The following is a 22,019-nucleotide window of genomic DNA, read 5'->3' on the forward strand; positions in this document are numbered from 1 at the left end:
ATATATATATATATATATATATATATATATAGAGAGAGAGAGATATATATATATATAGATATAGATAGATATATATGTATGTATATGGATTTTGCTCCAACTCTGCAGCTTTTTACAGCTCGTGGATACTGGAAACTACCTCCTCCCTTAACCATAATACTCTAATCCCTACCATGCCTCAGATCTTATCGTTTGCTGCCTTCGAGTACGCACATGGTTTCTGCGAGCTGTCTAGTATTTGTATGGTTTCTTGTCAGTTAAGTAAACTAATTATTTTTATGCATCTGTACTTGCATTTTTTAGTATAACTTGTATATTTTTCTCTTGTCCTACACTTTCAGTGTAATTTTAGCTTAACATTGTTTGTAATTTCTTTTCACTTTTTAAGATACTATTATGGTAACCTGTTATTACTGTTGGTAATTTTTTTCTTCCATTCTGATTTTTCCAAAAAATAAAACTATTTTTTTTTTTTTTGTAATCTGTCATTTTTTTCTCAGGATGACTGAAAAGCCTTCAGGTTTCACAAAGGGTAAGGATTGTGGGCATAAGATCCTTCTTTCTGATGCACATGATTCATGTGTATACTGTTTAGACCCTGCTCATTTAAATGTATCGTGCTGCATACATAAAGCTTTTAATGTATGGGCCTTAGTAGTCCATAAGAACAAACTTATTTTGAAATGTGGTCTGCTTACAACCTTCTTGGAATTATTTTCTGGAGCTCAAACCTCCAAACTAGACTAAGGTCCCTTCCTCTCAGAGCGTCAACATTGGACAGCTTGGACCTGGCCTCTGCTTCAAGGCGGAGTCATAGTGATGGTCTCCGCTATCCTGTGCAGTTGTCCTCTGCTCTTACCAGGAAGGCCCTTGCCTCTCCCATGTCTTCTGCCTTCAAGGTATTGGGGAGAGAGCTTTCTCTACCACCTTGGACAAATACGTACTTGATCCCCTTGGGTCCACCTGTTACACAACTGTCTTCCTTGGTCACCTAGTCTCTACAACCTGTCTTGTCTTGTCAGCTGGGCCTGTAAAAGCCTTTCAGCAGTCCTAATTCAGGACTCTGCTAACACTTAGGAGTCCTCTCTGACGTACCCTACTGTGGAGCCTCCTCTGAAACATACATGCACGAGGATACACTGTGATTAACCCCCGGAATCTCAGACGGTAGACACCAACTTTAATGAAAGGGAAGGGTCCCCCAAATCGCCCCTTGAGGCAGCCACCTTCAGTGAAATACTCACTCTTTTGAGACAGAAAGGTGGTTTTTCTTCTGATGTCAGCTTTTAAACCAGTATGCCAGATGCTGCAAATTCTTAATAGGCACTATTCAGGCTATTCTGTTGCTATTGCTCTAGGATGATTAGATGTACTAGATAATTTCCAGGATGCGTACTGGCACTTAAAAATATGCAAGCAGTCCAAGAGATACCAGTCACTGCCACTTCAGGACCTTGCCCTTTGATCTCACCTCACCCTTCAGGGTGTTTAAGGGCATGTCAGTGGTTGCAGCTCACCTGAGACTGTTAGTTTCTTGGTGTTTCCGTATCTCAATGATTGGCTCTTCTCTGCTCTCACCAAGCCTCTACTGATTCACAACAGGGATGACTTACTCCAGCTCTGCCTTCACATGGGTATTACAGTGAAAAATGCCATGTCTCAGCTGTCCCCACACCAGATTCTATAGTTTATTGATGTTCATCTGAAAGTTGTGCTACAAATCATAAGCTTAACACAGAGAAGAATAATCACGTCAGAGTCCAGCATCCCACAATGTCCTTTTATTCACATGTTGCTGTGTTCAATACTCTTGGGTATCCTCCTCTTGCATACCTGAACGTCTGGTCAGATTTCAGAAGTTGGTAGTCACTGCAAGGTGTGTGGGACATTTGACTTGGCTAAGCAGACGGCCGTAAGTGACATCTGCATGCACCAGACCTCAAAACTTCTTTTGCCAGTCGAACTTCAGCTGTTCCTGCCGTACCGGCTGTTGGGTCATAATTCTTTTAGATAATACCCTGTTGGGGAACCTCGTTTTCTAGTCGTTGCATGCTAGTGTTTTGTTTATGCCCTCCAGAAAGGGTGAGTGTAAGTGCGGCTGTCAGATTCTTCACAGAGACGCCCACAAGCTCTGCCTCTTTTTGCACAGGACAGTCCTATGACTACAATGCCTGCTCCATTTGCCAGGCCTTTTCCCTGAAAACTCTGCGTAGCAGACCCCACGCACTCGAGATGTACTTGGAGAGCCAGAAACTTAAACAGCTGGCATTTGGTATGGAAGGGGACGTCCGATCTGCCTGCCGAGCCACCCAAGAAAAAGGCAAAGACCACTATTCCTGAGACAGTAGCTGTACCTCTACCTTCTGAGGTTTGTCGTGTGGCTGACTGTCTAGATGAACGATTGGTGCCCAGTGATTCGGGTGTAGCGGCTACCAGTCTGGAAGCCGCAGAACCCCTTGCATAAGGCACGTCCACGAAGGTGTTACAGATGTCTGTTTCCGATGCAGAGGTGGAATCCAGGCTTTTGTTGGCCGATTGGGCGGATCCCCCTCATACTGTGCTGCCTTCAGTCTCTAAGGCCCTCTACAACCCAGTTGCCTGCTAGGCCTGCCTTAAAGAGAAAAGAAAATAAACATATTTCTTTCCCAGTGGAAAGCCAACCAGATTGGCAGGCTTTCTCGCAAAGCCTCTTCAGTGCTTTCATGGCCCTGAAGACTGCTATTCCTCCACGGAGTCTCCAGTCCCTCCCACTGCATTAAGCCCTATGTCCCAACACTTGGACTCTCAATCCTTGGTGGAGGAATCTTCTGAATACTCTTCAGAGGAATCTCTCTTTAGTGTGTCTCAACTCCCCTCCCTATTTGTTATGCCTCTCCAGAGGAAGAGTCTGCAGAGGCAGATTCCCCAGCATCAGACCTCACCTTTGGTGAGACCATTGCCAAGATGAGGGAGCATTTCAAATGGAATTCATCCGAGATAACTGAGGTACAGATAAAGTACTATGATCTTCTCCAGATGGATTCCCCGGTTCCTTCAGCTAGCCTGCCAGTGCTGCCTGCATTTCTTGATGCCTTCAGTGCAGTCTGGCTGAATCCAGATTCTTGGCCACCTGCACGTAGGAGGCCTGGTAGGGTCTGTAAAGTTCCAGAAACTGCTAAATTTTTAGTGACGTCCCCTGTAGCGGACCCAGGCACAATCTGTTTCTGCTGACAAGGCTTCCAAGCTCCTGCCGCCTTCCCTTTTTTCAACTGACAAGACAGTAAGGCTGTGGAGCATTTGGGCAAAAAAGGTGTTTACATTTTCCACCCTGGCATTCAGGACCATCAGTTATCAAACACGTATGTCCAAGTATGCCTTGGCTGTTCTAGAAAAAATTACCGAACCTTTACTGGATATCCCTGACTCCCCGACTAAGCTCCTTGATGTTCCTTTAGAGAACTCTGCATTGTTTGGCTCCAAGGCAGCAGAGTTATTTAAAACCTTGCAACAAAAGGGGAAAGAGCTTCGAGACTTAAGCACCTGTTTGTCTCCCCTATTCCTAAGTTCCAAAGAAACTACCCATCTAGGACTCCATTCATTAGGAATCCCTCTGCTTCCACCCCCCAGACCTTGGAAAGCTGCCAGGTAACAATCCACTCCTGTCCGACCTACCCAAACCCTTGCACAAAAGCCTCACTTTCAAGACAGGGCAGGTAGTCTACCTTTCATTCTTGAACCCCCCTCCCCCTTGCTACTTGTCAGTAAGGCTCTCACGGTCTTCCAGTGTGTCGACACATCACTACAGCTAAATGGGCTCTTTCCATAATAGAAAATTAGTGCTTCATGACCTTGGATCACTACCGCTTCAGAGAAAAAGGTACTGCTTAGCTCCCAAATGAGCAACTCCCCCTTTATCCATCAGTTCTGAAGATCCTTGACTCCCAGGGCACCATCCAGCCTGTCCCACTGACAAAGGAAAAGACTTCTACTCCAGGCTTTTTCTAGTCCCAAGGAGAGTTGGACCCTGGAGACCAATCCTGGACCTTTCCCACCTAAACTTCTTCCTGCAAGTGCCCACCTTGCAAACTCTCTCCTCCTTGATATTGACTCAGGGATTCATGGCCACCCTGGACATCAAGGATGTCTACCTTCACATACCCATAAGGCCCAGGTTCAGGAGTTTCCTTCACTTCTGTGTCCTCATCTCATTATCAGTTCTCGGCTGTGCCCTTCTTTCTTTCTGCAGCACCAGGAGTTTTTACCAAATGCCTAGCACCAGTGATTGCCTTCTGCAGGACCCAAGGGATCCAGATTTTCCCCTACTCAGACCTGCTCATCCTAGCCTATTGCAGAGAAACTCTCCCATCTTCACCAGTAGATAACCCTGACCCTCCTACAGGCATTGGGGTTTCAGATAAAGTACCCCACATCCAACCTGATTAGTGCTTATGACCTTGTGTTCTTAGGGTGCAGGATTTGGACAGATGTCATGAAGGCATTCTTACCCCACAGAAGTTACAGGATCTAACACATTACCTTCTCCTGATTCTTCACACCAAAGAAATGATTGCCAGGCGGTAGTTAAGACTTGTAGGCCACATGGCTGCCACCATTTTAATTGGCAAGGCTTCACATGAGGAAGCTCCAGTGGTACCCAAGATCCATCTGAACTCTGCACACTCACCCGCTGGAACACAAAATCCCCTTGTTACCCTGCCTGAAGGTGATTTTTACGGTGGGTGAATCAGGCGAACCACAACCTGGGCCTTACCCCTTCAACCCCCCCCCCCTCCAACACAGGAGATGTACATAGAATCCTCAGACCAAGGGTGGTGCGCCCTTGGGACCCCTAAAGGTCCAGGGCCCTTGGCCGGAAGCCAATAAACAGGAGCGCATCAATGTACAAGTGATTAGAACATTTCTTCTGGCCCTGTAGGCCTTTCAGCCCCGAGTCATACAGGGCCCACTAAAACCGTTCACGGGCAGTACTACAGTTCTGTGGTATGTCAACAAACAGGGGAGAGCAATATATAATTTGGTATGCAGACTAGCTATTCTGCTGTGGGGGCTGGCCACACAGCAGGGGGCAGCATTTTAGGCAGTGTACATCCCTTCAGAATAGAATTCACAGACAGACATATTAAGCAGGCCCATGTCAGTCCCACAAATGGATGTTTCACAGGAATGTTTTTCTTGGACCTAGTCCACAAATGGTGTATGCCTCAAGTAGACCTATTTGCCTCACCCATGAACAGGCTGCTTCCTTCTTTCTGTACCAGACTGCCCAACCCTTTGGCAAGGGCATCTTTCTCTATACATCCTCCCTTTCCCCCTCGTTCGGAAGATCCTACTGAAGATTCAGCAGAACAAATCAAAAATCTTGCTGGTGACCCCCTTTTGGCCAAGGCAGCACTTGTTCCCCTCATTTTGCATTTAGTCAAGGGCAATTGCCACCAGTTACTCCACAGAGTGGACCTAATCGCACAGGACTAGGGATCTGTAGTCCACCCACACTAGCAGTCCCTTCAGCTCACCCTGTGTGTGATAGAATTTTGATCCCTTACAGACACCTCTACAATGAGAACGTGCTTTCTGTCCTGCAGGACGCCAGGAAACCTAATACTAGGCCTTCTGTATCCAAGTGGAAAGGTTTCTCCATTTGGTGTCTTTAGAAACAGTTGGACTCTTACAGAGCGAGGTTCCCTTAATGCTGTCTTACCTGTATGAACTTTTACAGGCAGGGCTTGGATACTCATCCATCAAGGCTCACCTGTCTGCCTCTGGAACCCACTTTGGCTTCCAGGTTGCCAGCAAAGCTGCTGTTTAAAGGAGTGCTGCACCTTAGGTTACCCAGGAAGCCCATTCCCACCTGGACCTGAACTATTTGCTAGAGAAAATCACTGTGCCTCCCTTTGAACTAGCTTCCAATGCCCTGCTTAAATACTGCACGTGGAAAACAGTCTCTGTGGCACTAACTTCAGCGAGGAGGGTATCTGAGTTGCAATCCCTCATGGCCATTCCCCCCTTTCTTACTTTCTGCAAAGAGAGGGTAACCCTTAGGACCAGTACTCATGCTCACAGTGGTCAATGAACTCTCCCTAAATCAAGCAGTCCACTTTCACACCTTCTTTTCCCACCCACAAAATGACAGAGTCTTGCACTCCCTTGATATGCGCAGGCAGCTTTGGTTATACCTGCACAAAACCAGTCCCTGAGGAAATCTGACCAGTTTGTCTGCTTTCGCCCTGGGGGAAGCAGATTAAAGTATTTCTTCCTGGATTTCCAGAGTTAAGTTTTGCTGCCCGCATAATGGGAAATAGTTGCTTCACAAGGGCAAGGCACACACTACTAGGGCCATGGCCTCCTCTGGAGCTTTATTCAAAGGCTTGGGCACTACTTCCATTCTATAGGCAGCCACGTGGACTTCTGTCTACATATTCACCAAGCATTACAAACTTGACCAAATCTCTAGAAATAGGACTGGGTTTGCCGGGGCTGTCCTCCATGAATTATTAGAGAATTCCTCAAGACCACCACCCTCTTCCTCCCAGTGAGCTTTGGCACTCTCCCAAGAGTATTGAATACTGCAACCTTTGAATAGAAGGACATAGAATACTTGTGTAAAATCTTACCATAACCGTAGATGTCCTTCTCTTCCCTTTTGCAATATTCCTTCCCACCCTCAGAATCCCATCTACTGGTTTCCAACAGGTTTACTGTTTTAGGAGTTGCTCTGTACTCTGGATCAGAAAGGTTATTTCCCCTTGGAGAAAGTCTTGTTCTGATGCTATACTTAAAAAAAAAAAAAAAAAAAAAAAAAAAAAAGGCAGAGCAGATAATGTTTAGTACAGCAGTCAGCACTTTAAGCCGCATGATTTGGTGCTTCCGACCTAAGAAGTGCATGGTATAAATACATATTAGTAAAATGTAAATAAATTTATGTTGCTGCTGTTCTGCTTGTAGAGATGTTTGTCAACCACTGGTAAAGGCACTAGTGAATGTAGCTGTGGAGGCAGAGAGCAACTCTGGGGCCATCCCAGCAAAATAGAGGTAATTAATTGTAAAGGCTTCATAGGAGGCTGGATTTCTAAGTAGCTTGACATCTCAAAACTTTCAAAATATAGAGCAAACAGGATCTTTCAGCTGTATACCTGAGCCAGAACGATCTCAAGACCACAGTTAAATTTCAGACTTGTGACCTGAAAGAGATGGCTCACTCTACTTTGTGGAGGAAGATACAAGTATTGGTGACTTGACAACGTGGGCGATGACATCTTGAGGGAATTGTCAGAAGAAAAATGCCTTCCTTCCAGCAGTTAGGCTGTGCAGTCAGAAAGGTCTCATTTAAATTGCTATATGCAGCCATCGTGAGTTTGTCGTTCACGCACACAAACGCGCGCACACAACATATGCATAAAGGGTCAAAAACTTGGCAGATAAACCAGTAATGGAACGACTTACTGCTAAGTCAAGTAGGAGAATCCAGTGCGAGTGCTGGCATAGAGCGCATATAAGGGGAACTACAGAGAGAGATGAACGGCATAGGGAGTACTGGAGAATATTTGAGCTGTTCCCTGTATTCCTGAGAAGTGTGCTCAGTAAAAATGTGAAGTGCATGAAGAAGCACACAGGATTACAGAGCCATGAGTGCAACTAATGGAAGACCTGGACCAAAAGGCAGGGACATTAAACAAGAAAACTAAGGGCCAGTAGGACCCTTAGTAATGTTTTATTTTATGTAAAAACTCTCTGAAAAATGTACAGTGCAGTACTGAATGTTAATTAACACTTGTAATTGTTTAAGTCTGATAGCAGTTGAAGGTGAGAGCTGTAAGGGGTCATGAATTTAGTACTGGGAAAGGGGTTGCTGTACTATACATTTACTAACCCAATGGACAATTATCAGTGGGAGACTGCACTTACTGCTGTCATTGAAATATTCTTCATAGCATGCGCAAGCAAGCCTACTTACCCCAGATGGTGGTTATAATCCTTGTACAATGAATGAAGTACTCTGGGACACGCACACAGCTGATTTGTTTCTACAGAAGTAAAGTTAACATTAAATGTCATTTTCATGCAACTTTTTCAGTTGTGAAGAGTGGTCTCGGTGATTAGTAGAAAAAGAAGAGGGAGTGTGAAAGGTGGAGTCCTCCACAAAGATGGCGACTGTTTTCAGTGAGGTCCTGGAAAACAAATACTTTGGATCTAGAAGGGGCACAAAATACAAGTTAGTGAATTGAAATAAATGGGGGGGTGATGCAAGGGAAGGAGGCCTCCGATTATAAGGGGTGTATGTGAAGCCAAGCTGTGGCTATAGGAATGAAACTCTTAGAACTGCTAGATGACTATGGAAAGGATTTAGAGAGAAGTAGATGAAATAAGGGGACTTCCAAGACAGGGATATGAAAAAGTAGTTTGTAGAACATGAGTCCAACTTTATATGGGGATGGCTCACTAGCTTGTTCTGTTCCCCTCACATTGGTGATGTACTAAAATACACACATGCTCAGGAGTGGTCCGTGACTATGGGTATTAAGCAGCTTTGAATTTTTACAACAAAACACTAGACATGCGTAAATGGGCGTGCCTTCGCTGAAGGTTGGGCGTCGGGCTGGCAACTCTGTACCATAAAAATCTACTGCCAATCAGCGGACCGGAGTTCCGCTGTGGTGACCCTTTACCAGGGAAAAGCCGAAAAGACATACTAAGAATAAATGCTTGGGAAAATGAGCCATCTAATCCTGGTTAGGTAACGAGAAATTAAATTCATAGGGCAGGCAACATATCTAATCGTCAGGACAAGCACTACACAATAAGATGTTTTTGGATTGTATGGGCCTTGCTGGTTGAGTTATGGAAGAGAATTGTAACGTTTTTAGGTAATGAATGTACAACCCATAGAGATGGCCATGTTGCTGAGCTGGGACTCATCAGTTAGCGAAAATGCCATCCATTGATAACAGTAATACTGCTGGTGGCCAAAAAAAAATGCGGAAATGAAAAAAATCAGGCATACCTAAAATGGGAGGAAGTTAACATGGAAGAAGTACCCAAAAAAAAAAAAGTTGGCCAAGAGATGAAAAGATAGGAAAAGGTATTAAAGGCAAGTGGGCACTATGGGAGTATTTGTTAGATGTGTTTGATTAAGCAGAAGAATGAAGGTTTGGGGAGCAACACTAATAAATGTATGATAGAGTGCTTGACTGAGGAAAAGAGTACAGAGAATAATGCAAGTAGTTATCAAGAAAAGTTACATGTCCAGTATTACACAGAGGACCATTTTTGTTTTTCAAGCAGCTCTGCTGTTGACGTTACAGGCAAATGGAAGAATGCAAAAAGCAAAATACTGATGTTTAATGTTTGTGATGCACTGCCTACTAGCAGCATATGCAAAATGTAGATGTGCAGTATTCATGTGGCTTGTGCATGTATTACAAGGTAATTTGAAGAAACCAATGCTTGTTACTCTCGAAAAAAAAAATGCAGAGCAAAAGTCCATTACAGGTCTCGGCCAATTCTGGCTAGACTGTTTGTGGAAGCTACAGTGATACCTGAAGAATATCTGGTGGCAGCACCAGCAGTGTCTTTCTATTCTCATGTTGCAGTATTCTCACGTGGGATCCTCTGCCTCGGGTGGCCCAAACATCTGGCTCATGTACAGAAGCTTAGCCTGGCTGCTGTAAGGTGCGTGGGATATCACGTGCAGGGACCATTGGGCCATAAATGCGACACCTGCACACACAGACCTCAGAGCTTCTCTGCCACAGTCCAAAGTCAGTTAGCTGGTTCAGCTCTGCGCAAATGACTCCTAAAAAGATAAGTACCCTGCTGGGGAATCCTTTTTTGCTAAGCTTAGGTTGCTGTTTAGCTTTTATCTAGCTGATTCTGTCCATGTCATCTAGGAAAGGAAAATCTAAGTGTGGTTGACAAATTCAGCACGAAGACAGCCATGAACTCTGCTTGTTTTGCTTAGGGCTTGTGCCATGACTACAAAGTATGTTCCATCTGCCAGTCTTTTTGTTCATAAACACTGCACAGCCATCTCATAGCCTTTAAGCTTTTCATCGAAAACCAACGTCAAACGTGTTATTCTTGGTATGGAACCAGAACTGGCTGTTTTGGCAGAACTTCCAAAAAAGCCAATGTAGCAAGGCTGGATACTGCACCTCTGAGTATTGATGTCCCACCAGCTCACGGTCTAGGGGTTGAACGTCCGATAGGTCCGGTGTCTTTGGTGGCCACTGCTTTGGAAGCCACCCTTGTTTCATCGGCCAGCATGGCCACGGAAGTACCAGTGGTGTCTCTATGTCCGGGGGGGGGGGGGGGACTAGGTTTGCCTGAACAGCTAGTGTTACCAAGGAAGGCACTTCTACTGCTAGGCTGATGTCTGAAATCGAGCTTTCATCCACTCAGCCAGGACTCCTCTGAAAAGGAAGCATAAGTTAAAGTATCTCTCGCCCCAAGCAGAAGATTTGCCTGACTGGCAGGCATTTTCACAGTCCTTTTTTCAGGCCTTTACGCCCCTGAGGCCTACTGCTTCTCAAACTCCTGCCTTTCCAACCTTGCCAACCTTGGTCCTATGCCACTTCCACATGTAGAAGATGCTTCCTCCTTTTCCTGATTAATCCCCCTCCTGTGCTTCACAGATGGCTTTTGCCTTGGAGTACTGCTCCCCAGGATGAGGATCCCTTGGAAGGGGATTCCCCACCTGAAGACATAACCTTTGGGGAAACAATTTCCCAAATAAATGAATATTTTATATGTGGGTTCTACTCAAATGACAGTGCAGAAGAAGTGTTACGAGCTTTTGCAGATGGAATCTCCCACACCCTCTGCCATGCATCGTGTTATATACCAGCAGACTTAAACACCTTTGCCTCTGCTTCCAAGACTCCAGAATCCCCGCCACCGGCCCCAAAACAACCAGACAAGTTCTGCAAAGTTCCCGATGACTTGAAATTCCTCATTAAACCACCCTTGGGTAGACCCAACTGTGACTTGCTGTCTCAGCAGACAAACAATCCAGGCACCTTCCATCTTCCTTCCTACTGCCATCAAATAAAGATAGTAAGGTGATGGACAGATTAGGAAAAATGATTTACACCTCTTCAACCCTGGCTTTTAGAACCATCAATTACCAAACTCGTATGGTGAAGTACGCCTTAGACCTAGTCTCCCAGACCACACATATCTGCTCTCCTCCATGCCAGATTCTCCCACCAAACCTCAAGTTGCCTCTAAACCACTTGCAGCTGCTCAAGTTGCCAGGCATTCTATTAAATGCAACTATGATGCTGCAGAAGCATCAGCCAGGTCAGCTACATCTGCTTCAGTTCTGCGTGTACTCCTGTCTCAGTTTACAGTCCCTGCCAGGTTATTTCAAAAACAAAATAATGGATACCCTTCTTGACGACAAGTTCCTGTTTGGGAAGCAATCTGCAGAACTGTTTAAAAATCTGCAAGAGAAAAGCAAGGAGCTGCAGGATCTCAAGCATCTGTCTCTCCAGTCCCATAACTTCATATAAATTACCAGACCAAGCCAAGTTTTGTCATTAAGGCCTCTGCACCCTCTACCTCCAATCCAAGGAAAGGTGCCAGGAAACCTCCATCCTCCAAGACTAGCTGCTGTCACACTACTCAGTCATCCCTTTCCCAACAGGCCTAACAATGCGTGACTGTCAACACCCTTCTCCTTCTCCCCCTTTCTCCTTGCCTGTTTCACTGTCTCCCCATGTGGCAAAAAAATCATATCAGACAACTGTATTCTTTCAATTGTGGAACAAAGGGTATTTTATGACCTGGCAGGAAAAACCTTCCTTTTCCAAAAGGTATCCCCCCTCCCTCCAAGAAACATAATCAATCTCATACCTCCACGTTATTCAGGATTTGGTCTTACAAGGAATTGTAGAGAGGGTCCCCCAGAACAAGAAGCCCAAGGCTTCTATTCCAGGTTCTTCCTAGTCCCAAAAAGGGATGGCCCATGAAAGCCATTTTTGGACCAGTTTCCACTAAATCCCTTTCTGTGTGTATCCACTTTCCACATGCTGTCCCTTCAAACCCTTCTTCCATTCTTGAGAGCCAGTGCATTTATGGCCACTTTACACCTGAAGAAGGCATATCTTCACATCCCTATCCACCCAGATTTTCACATATTCCTGCGTTTTGCTGTGCCATCCTCACACCATCAGTTTTCTGCCCTTTGGTTTATCTACAACACCAAGGGTATTTACGTAGTGTCTAGCCCAGTAGTAGCCTTCTGCAGAACAAAAGGCTTACAGATCTTCCCATACTTGGATGACCTCCTCAGCCAGGCAGAGTAAGCAAGTACCTTTTGAAGACGCCTCCAATTCATCATTTCCCTCCTTGGAAGCCTAGGCTTCAGTCAACCTACAAGTCCTCCCTGACTTCTTCACAAGACCAGATTTTCTTGGGTTGCAGAATACACATGGATCTGATGAAGGCCTTCCTCCACCAGAAAATGTCACTTCTTTAACTGGCTTCTTTCTGGATCTATTCCCAGTGAGCTGCATTTCAGCCAGTGAATTCCTTTGCCAGCTGGGTCTGATGGCAGCCACTCTTTCCATGTTGCCCATTGCCAGGCTACACATGAAGTTCCAGTGGTATTTGAATGTTTGGTCCCAGCACGCCCATACACTAGACCTTAAGGTGCTGTTACTTCCCTGCCTAAAGAAAGCATTAAGTTGGTGAATTCAGCAAATCCACGTCTCCCATTACAGCTTCTCGTGGCAGTTCAACAGATGTACACAGATGCATCAGATTTGGGATGGGATGCCACTGTGAATGGACTCAAGGTGCAGGGCCAATGAGAGCTCTGCCTTCAGGGAAAGCACACCAACATCAGGGAAATGACAGCTCTTTTCCTAGCCCTGAAGGCATTCCTACCCCTCATACATCCAGGTTCCCTTAAAATTTTCACAGACAATACCACAGTACTGTGGTACATCAATAAGCAGGGAGGGACCAGGTCCTGCTAACTCTGCAGACTGGCTATACAAGCATGGGAGTTGGCTGTTCAGTCCAGTGTAACACTGCAGACAGTGTACATCCCATCACAGAACAATCAGGCAGATGCCCTCAGCACATCACTGTTTCAAACTCACGAATGGATGTTGCACAGAGATGTTTCTTGGACATAGTTAATCAGTAGGGCACACCACAGATAGAGCTGGTTGCCTCCTCTCAGAACAGACTAAAACTATTCTGCTCAGGCTTGGAGAGTGGACGCCTTTTCAGTTTCCTAGAAGGGGATGTTCCTGTATGCACCCCCCGTCCGCCAAATATAGATGGTCCTGCTGATAATTCAGCAGGATAAGTCTAATCTTGCTGGTGAACCCCTGTTGGCCAAGGCAGTCCTGATTTCCCCCTTTTGTCACTAGCCAAGGGCAGTTACCTCAAGTTGCCTCATAAGGTGGACCTTATGTAACAGAAGCACCTACAGACACCTGCAACCTCTCAGCCTTACCCTGTGGGGGATAACTTTTTGATCCCTTTTAGACATCTGTATTCAAAGGATGTGCTCTCTGTCCTGTAGGAGGCCAGGAAATCTACCAAGAAATCCTATTTATCCAAATGGAAAAGGTTTTCTAATTGGTGTCTTCAAAGGCAGCTTAGACCCCTTTCAGGCAGATGTACCTCTAGTTTTGTCTTGTTTATGCGAGCTCCTAAAATCTGAACTTTCATATTCTTAAGTGAAAGTCCATTTGTCAGCTATCTCTGCCTGCTGACCCCTCTCTCCACCCTTATTATCCATATTAAAAATGAAGCTCTTTCTCGAGGGTCCTTCATGGCAGACCACTGAGAAAACCCATCCCTCCTTCTTGGGACTGTCATTCTGGAGAAACTTACTACGCCTTTTGAACCAGCAGCTTCAGCCACATTAAGTACATGTACCTGGAAAACTGCTCTGCTTGTAGCCCTAACTTGAGTCAGAAGAGTCTGAGTTACAAGAACTCATGGCTATTCCACCTTACTTAATTTCTCATAAGGATAGGATCTCTCTTTGTACTAACCCCGCCTTCATGCCTAAAGTGGTCAATGAGCTTTCCCTTAACCAGTCTATTCATTTGCTCTCTCTTTCCTTCACAACAGAATGGCAGTGAGTGTGCAGTCATTCCCTGGATGTTCACAGGCAACTTGGGCTCTATCTGGATAAGACCAAGAACATCAGAAAGTCCAACCAGCTCTTTCTATCTTTTCACCCCAGCACTCTGGGGAAAGCTATATCCAAACAGACTGTATCTTCATTGGTCTCCAAAACTATATCTTTCTGCAACTCCTTCCATGGAAGACAGTTACCCCACACGGTGAAAGCCCACTCTACTACAGCTGTGGGCTCTTCAGGGGCTTTCCTTAAAGGCTTAGATACAGCCACCATCCTAGCGACAGCTACATGGTCCTCAGTCCACAGTTTCACTAAACACTCCAAATTGGATTACATCTCTAGCGTTAGGGCAGGATTTGGTAAAGCCATCCTGCATGGATTTTTGGAGACTGCATCATCTTCCTCCACCCATATCACTGGTTGAGCTTTGGTACTCTCCCACATGAGTACTGCAACATGAGAATAGGACATAGAATAGTTGTGTAAAATCTTAACATAACCATAGATGTCCTTCTCTTCCATGTTGCAGTATTCCTATCCCTCCCTCCTACCCACCCTATAGGACATTGCCCTTCTCTGGATGGCATCTTTTCAGCTGACCTTAAGACTATTGTCTAACTGGACATTCCGTTCTCAGGTCTGTGCATGCAGACGTCTCATTTATGGCCCGCAGTTTATGGTCCCTGCATATGACATCCCACGTATCTTACAGCAGCCAGGCTAAGCTTTTGTGTATGAGCTAGATGTTCGGGTAGTCTCAGGCGGAGGATTCCACATAGCCTAGTACCTATCTATGAACCTATCAGCCCAAGGGTCTTGGTAAACCTAGTCAACAAGGCTCCCTGGCTTACGCCACCCGAGAAAGTTAATTTCCTGTACCCCTGTCGAGCAGAGCCACAGAAGTGATCCTCAGGGTGTATTTCCTATTTCCCATCCACTCATCAAGATTTTTCTTTGAGTGCTAATGAGGAACTTTGCTTGACATAGATGGGTAGCTTGTTCCAGTGTATAGGAAATCTCTGGGACAGGAATCTATCCCTCCAGCATGTCCTATTTATTGTGGTGACACGGTTTAGGTCCCTAGAGCATGTAGCTCAGGGATTGGGATTTGAGTACTGCAACTTGGAGCAGAAGGACATCTATGGTTATAAGATTTTACACAACTATTCTCTCTCTCCAAATTTTCACCCTCTCTTCCCCTGCATAAGCAAGGAGTTTTTTTGGTGACTAGAAGTCATTCAGGCCAATTTGGTAGCCAACTCCAGCGGCTCCACCAGGTTTATTGGAGTCAAAAAAGGAGCAGGTCCCCGATTCTAGAACCTGTCTACGCAGTACCCAAGTCACCCCTCTTGCAATAGGTGGCTGGTAGCCATACGTCCTCCACTACCTTCTCCCAATCCTCCAGGAGTGTCTCGGAAGACAATGTGGAAAGGGTGGTCAAGAGGTTGCTTCGAACACCGGCCTTATTCAAAATTGTCTCAAGTCCAGCCCAAATGGAATTGCAGCAGACATCTGTACCTTCCTTGTCTTCTGTTCCTACTCTGACAAGCTTGGAGCCAGAGTGCCTGGATGTCCTTGAAGTTGGAACCATCTGGTCTGACAACCACAACTGCTGTCTTGGCCCCGGCTTCTGCTCTGACCTCTTGATGCTGTCTTCTCTTGAAGGGTGTGGGAGCAGACACTCCCTTGTCTGGTCCGGGGAGGAGAGTCTGATCGGACCCTTGTCAGATCCATCTCTTCCTCTCAGGGCATTGTCGCGGGTGGGTTTGGCTTCCACATCAGCCTCTGAGCCATCCTCCTTGGCACGGGGAGGTCTCCCGGCTCTTCTGAGCCGGGGCCTGTCTCTGGCCAGGATCGAGGTGCGTTTGAGGTGATGAGCGTGCTGTCTTCCCAGACTACTCCACCATCTGCCTCAGCTGCTCTTCCTCCAAAAGGACCAGCGTCGACCTTTTTACCATCCTTCCAGCCCAAATGTAGAGCCAATGCCTCAGGAGGTGAAACTTCCCCAGAGTTTCCTTCTTAGGAGGTCCTTCGGAAGAGGACCTGTAAGAGGAAACATTTAGTCTCCCCCGAGTCTGTCACGTCGGATACAGACTTAGAGGATTCAGAAGGTTCCCCATGGTCACCCTCTGAGGTAGTCTCCTTTTCAGACATCTTAGAGATCCTGAAGCAGAGAGGTGACTGGAAAGACCCTCTCTCCTTCTGAAGATGTCTGTATACCTGGGAGCATTTGGATCTCGCCCCTCCACCTCTTGGGGGTGTCTGCCTTTCAACCAACTCCTTCGCCTAGTTAGTTGAAAGGTGTAGGGCTCTCCAGAATCCGTGGAACCTCTTCCGAGGAGGCCCAACAAGTTTATTACTGCCCCGGACAACAAGCAGTTGTTAACCAAAGGTGTCCCAGTAGATGCTATGGTGGTGGCAGCCACCAAGAAGGAATTTGCTGAAACTTCCACTGTCCATCGGCCAAATAAGAAGTCTGGAATGCTGGACAGATATGGGAAGCGTATGTTTTCTTCAGCGGCCTTTACTCTTAGGTCGCTGAACTATTTATCCCATTTTATCAGACTTCAGAGGGATTTCCTGAAAGAGCCTGGAGATACCCTCCAGGGTGCTACAGCTGTGGGGGTGCTGGACAAGGTAAACTCTCAACCTGTGACTGTAAATTCTGTAGTAAAATCCTCCATGCGCCTCATCTCCTACCCAGCCAAATGAGTGAGTAGGGCAGCAGGCACAGGAATAGCTCTGAGGAGACCTTCCTGGAAGCCCCTTTGAGTTTGCTCAACCCTTTAAGTCTTCCTTTATAAACACCCCTTTTGATGACTCGTCCTTGTTCTGGCCAAAAGTTAGAGACTCTTACCAGGTGCGAGCAAGAAGACAAAACTGTCTGCCATATGAGTACGTTTTTCCGTCTCTACCAGGCCTTATCCCAAAGGTCAGAAGGGTGGAAAAAATGTGGTTCTGGAAATCCCAAAGCACTTCGCCGGATGCACGTGGTGATTTTTCTCCCAGGGGCAGAAGGAAATAATGAAAGACGCCACGCTTGCGGCAGAGGGGGTTTGCAGAACCAGGTCGACAGATACTTAGTCTGGCAGGCCCTTCCAGTGCTCCTGAAAGGCCGCCGACCTGTCCACCTCTGGAGGCCTTCGGGAGCAGGTTATCACTATACTGAAAAGTCTGGCTCAGTATCACTCGAGACAAATGGGTATGGTCGATTTATATCCAGAGGATACAACATACCCTTCTCTTCATCACCCCCTCCATCAAGATCAATCCCAGACTTCCCAACCGGTCAAAGGGATCAAACAACCCTAGAAATCCCAAGGTTGCTAGAAAATGTCATCCAAGAATGACTTGAGGTTCTTTTTAGTTCCAAAGAAGACAGGGGACTGGAGACCAATCTTGGATCTCAGCAAGCTGAACAAGTCTGGAAAAAAAAAAAAAGATCTGGATGGTGACACTGCAGTCTACACTCCCTTTTCTGGGGCAAGACAATTGGATGTGCTCAATAGAGCTTCAGGATGTGTACTACCATATAAAGATGGACAGGCGATCCAGGAGATATCTACGCTTCTGGCTGGGAGCCAGTCATTACCAATTCAAATCTCTGCCCTTTGGTCTCACTACAGCCCCCAGTGTGTTTACCAAATGCATAGTAGTCACTGCTTACCTGAAGAATCAAGGATTGAGTGTTTCTGTACTTAAATGACTGGCTCCTGACTACCACCACAGAGCATCTACTGACAAAGGCAAGGGGACGCTACCATTCAGCTCAGAGCTAGGTATTACCATAAATTTCAAAAAATTTGCCTTGTTGGCTTAACAGCATATTACCTTCATAGGGGCAGACTTAAACACAAAAGGCATTGTAGCAAAACTGCCTCACGACAGGGTACAGACACTATGTCATCAGATATCAATCTTGCTCATGAGGAGGAAAGTGTAGGCAAAGTTTGTTCTCAAGGTTCTGGGTTCAATGGCAGCTGCGATAAGTCCCACTGGCGCATTTACACACAAAGGTATTACACTGGCTACTCTCTGCTCAATGGTACATGCAGGAGTTACCCATGTCACACAAGATACTCATTAAGACACCTGCAAGAAGGACCTACGATGGTGGCATTAGTCCACGCAGTTAACTATAGGGAGACCGTTTGTTCTTCCCCCATCCAGTTGCTACCTTGACCACAGATGTTTCCCAGATGGGGGGGGGGGGCATTATCTGGGACAGACTGTCCAAGTGACTTGGCAGCAGCAAAAATGCCACTTGCACATCAATGTACTAGAGATGAGAGCGGTTCTTCTGGCGTTACAAGCATCCCAGTGCTCTCTTCCTACAGGTACGATTGTGATGCAGACAGTATGTCCGTGGTGTGGTACATCAACAAAGAAGGCATAACCAGATCCTACCCTCTGTCGAGAGAGAATGAGTATGGCAGTGGGCAATTTCTTCTCAATGTTTTCTAACTGCAACTCACATTCCGGGGAAATCCAACGTGGTAGTGGATAAATTAAGCCAGGCAATTCTTATGCTTCACGAGTGGTCCCTGAAACAGGAAATTGCGAACCAAATTTTTCACAAGTGGGGCCAACCTTTCTGGGACCTCTTTGCCATGTCCATGAACTCCAAATGCAGCAGCTACGTTGCCCCTAATCCTCCCTCCGGGGGAGTCACCAAGGGATGCACTTGTTCACGATTGGACCCGGGATGACTTTATTCCTTTTTCCCTTCGTTTCCTTTAATCCCCAAAGTTCTACAGAAAGCCAAGTTGTTGAGTCGCAAACTAATTCTCATCACCCCATACTGGCGTTGTCAAATCTGGTTCCCTTTCCTATGGCCCTATCTCCAGGAGGAGCCTTGGATTCTGGAACCGGTGCTGGATCTTCTGACCCATTAGTCAGGAATGCTCCATCCAAACCCTAAAGCTGACAGCTTGGTTGCTCAATTCCCATCTTAGCCAGGCTTCCGAATATATCCCCGGCAGTGCGATGCATTCTGTTTTTTTCTTATAAGACTGCAGCTAGAAAACTGTATGCTAGCAAATGGAAAAGGTTTTCTTGTTGGGTTTCCAAGTATCATATTATAGACCCCTTCACAGCTCCTGTGACCACTATTCTAGATTTTTAGCAGAGATTTTCAACCAAGGTGCAGCTGCAGCTACTGTACGATTACAATTGGCTGCCATATCTTAACTACCAAGTAGAAGTGGGATCGAAAATGTCTCAGAATTTTCTGAGGGGTACATTCCTATTAAGACCTCCAGTAAGAGAACCCACTTACCTCCCTGGGATCTAAATTTGGTACTGACTACTTTAATTCTCCCTCCATTGGAGCCAGCTTCCTCTAGCCTACTAAAGTTACTTACATGGAAGACTATCTTTTTGACAGCCATTACTTCGGCTAGGAGGGTTTCAGAACTACAAGCTCTGTCTATTCGTCCTCCCTATTTAGTTTTTCACAAAGACAGTCTCTCTTAGAACTAATCCTTTTCTGCCAAAAGTATGATGTCCTATTCCTATGTTGTAGTATTCATACTGTGGGATTTCCGGCCCTCGGGTGATCTGACGGCTCCTATACAAAAGCTTAAGCCTGGCTACCTCCAGAAGTCTTCATTTCTGCAGCAGGACAGTTATTCTAGGCTGCAGAATAAGAACAAACTTGAGTTCCTTTATCCCAATGGACAAAGTGCATTTTCTATCCAGCCACTTTCAAAGCCTAGTTATGAAGTCACATCTCTCTGCAAGACACTTTCTGCATGTCCTAGGTCTCATAGCAGCAACCATTCCCATGCATTAGCCAGGATGCACATAAGAAAATTCCAATGGTACCAAACAAAGTATGGTCTCAAAGTAGACATTCACTAGCCAAGCTTATTCCCCTTCTGCCCTGCCTAAAAGCAGAACTAAAGAGGTGGATTCATCAGGTTTCACAGAATCGGGGCATCCCACTCTAGTTACCACCCACCACCGTGCAGACAGATGCATCAGATCTAGGGTGGGGAGCACAGTTCAAAGGATTCAGGGTACAACAGAGGTGGGACCCTGCACTTCAGAAACACCACATCAATGTCAGTGAAATGACAGCAGTATTGCTGGCTCTCGAAGCTTTCCTGCCAGTCTTGCAACCATGCCTGCTATACATCGTGACTGACTACAACTGTCATGTGGTACCTCAACAAGCAAGGAGGGACAGAGGCGTAAAAGTTATGCCAGGTAACTTTGCAAATCTGGGAAATAGCAACCAGACACAACCTATTACTGCAGGCCTCTTGCATCCCCTCTCAGGAAAACAAATAAGCAGACTTGCTCAGCGGAATATCCTCCCATCAGCACGAATGGATGTTGCACAGGGAAACCTTAGACATTGTGCACCAGTGGGGCACACCAAGTGGATCTGTTTGCCTCCACCCAGAACAGACAACTAAACAGATTTTGCTCTAGGGATCACAATCCACTAGCATGGAGAGTGAGTGCCTTCAGCTTTCCATGGAAAAAGATGTCCCTGTATGACCCCCCCTTCCTCCTAATATACCAGGTCCTACTGAAGATCGAGGACCAACGAAAAATCTTGCTGATGCCTCCCTGTTGGCCAAGGCAACACTGGTTCCCCCTTCGCTCCCTAGACAAGGACGGTCATCACAAGTTACTCCACAAGGTGGACCTACTCGCTCAAAAGTGATTTCTTATTCACCCTCAGCTGCCTTTACTGCATCTGACTCTTTGGGTGATCAGCTTCTGATCCCTTTCAGACAATTGTACTCCGAAGACATGCTCTCAGTCCTGAGGGAGGCCAGGAAACTATCTACCAGAAAGTTTTGTCCAAATGGCATAGATTCTCAAATTGGTGTGCGCTCAAGTACAGGGACCCCTTTCAGGCGGATCCCTCTCTGGTCCTTAGTTATGTATGCGAGCTCATAAAGGAAGGACTAGCATATTCATCGCTGAATCCACCTCTCTGCCATTTCAGCCTGCTTGCCTTTACAGCCACTTCTGCTCTCCAGACTAGAGGTTAAACTTTTCCTGAGAGGGGTCTTGCATATTAGCCAAAAAAACCCATCCCTCCTCCCTGGCACCTCAACTTTGTACTGGAAAAACTAACCCTGCCTCCTTTTGAGCCAGCCAGCACAGCTTCCCTGCAAATGTGCACATGGAAAACCATTCTGTTAGTGGCCATTGCCTCTACGAGAAGTGTGTCTGAACTACAGGCCCTCATGGCCTGTCCCCCTTACACCACCTTCCACCCGGGCAGGGTGATGTTATGCACCAACCCTTCCTTCATACCCAAAGTGGTGAATGGGCTCTTAACCAGTCTATTCACCTACCAACTTTTATTTCCTTCCCCTTCAAATAATAGAGAGGATCAATCATTTCCTGGATGTGCACGGACAACTCTGATTCTGTTTAGACAAAGCAAAGTCTTTCAGAAAGTCTGATCAACTCCTTATCTCCTTTCACCCCTGGGCAAGGCACTCTCCAAACAAAATATTTCTTCTTGGATCAGGAAATACATTCTCTTCTGCTACTCTCACCATGGCAAACCATTGCCCCTAAGGGTTTGAGCTCATTTCTCTAGAGGAATGGCTACCACTAAAGCCTTTCTCAAAGGGCTGGAGACTGCCTCCATCCTGGAAGCTGGTACCTGATCGACAGTTTACAGTTTCACTAAGCACTACAAACTAGACCATGTCTCCAGGGCCAGAGCAGGATTTGCCAGGGCAGTCCTACAGGGATTCTTACAATCGACCACATCTGCCCTCTCCCATCACTCATCCTAAGCTATAGTACTCTTCCACAGTATGAATACTGCAACATAGGAATAGAAGGACGTAGAATAGTTGTGTAAAATCTTACCATAACCATAGATGTCTTTTTCTTTCATGTTGCACAATTCCTTCCTTTCCTCCCTCCATACCCCCCT

The sequence above is a fragment of the Protopterus annectens genome, chromosome 8.part1, assembly GCF_019279795.1.
Source record: "Protopterus annectens isolate FY-2018-M chromosome 8.part1, PAN1.0, whole genome shotgun sequence".
NCBI lineage: Eukaryota > Metazoa > Chordata > Ceratodontiformes > Protopteridae > Protopterus > Protopterus annectens.